Source organism: Tachyglossus aculeatus, chromosome 1 (assembly GCF_015852505.1).
Source record: "Tachyglossus aculeatus isolate mTacAcu1 chromosome 1, mTacAcu1.pri, whole genome shotgun sequence".
Lineage (NCBI taxonomy): Eukaryota > Metazoa > Chordata > Mammalia > Monotremata > Tachyglossidae > Tachyglossus > Tachyglossus aculeatus.
Window position 1 is genome coordinate 100,284,428 of NC_052066.1, and position 587 is coordinate 100,285,014.

At 42.8% G+C, this 587-nt stretch overlaps 1 non-coding gene across 1 annotated transcript; it reads left to right on the forward strand.

Annotated features, from left to right (window-relative positions):
* Nucleotides 1-240: 240 nt before the first annotated feature.
* LOC119934926 lies at nucleotides 241-377 on the forward strand. The gene has a single exon (XR_005453039.1). It is a non-coding gene; the product is annotated as a small nucleolar RNA SNORA7 (small nucleolar RNA).
* Nucleotides 378-587: the final 210 nt, after the last annotated feature.

Genomic DNA, 587 nt, shown 5'->3' on the forward strand with positions numbered 1-587 from the left:
TGAGTACAAAGCACTGTAATAGACAATTGGGAGAGTACCAAAGAAGCAAGAACCATGTTCCCCACCCTCAAAAATCTTTGTCTAATCAGAGAGACAGACAAAAATTATTTATATAAAATGGGAACAGGAAAATGAACAAGAATTTATCAGGTCATTACCAATTATATCAGGATGAAATAGATTAATAAATAATTACATATACAAATAGGTATACATTTGAACACAGGTGCAGAAAACAGGTTCCTCTCAGGGTCGCACCTGGAGAGTTTCCAGTACTCTACCAGTCTCACTACACAAGGGAGAGTCAAGCAGAGGCATGTCCATTCCATTCTTAGCTTGGGCAGTGGCTAGAGAGTGGAAGGCAATCTGCTACAAGTCAAAACTCAACTGTGCTGGGCAGCAGCGGCATAGGAGAGAGTCGAGGGCAGAGACTCAAGTTTACTGGATGGAAGGAGGCAATGGTAAACCACTTTCACATTTTTACCAAGAAAACTCTATGGATCCACTACCAGAATGATTGCAGATGGAGGTGGGGTGTTCTGGGAGGGATGTGTCCCTGGCATCACCAAGGGTTGGAGCATAAGACA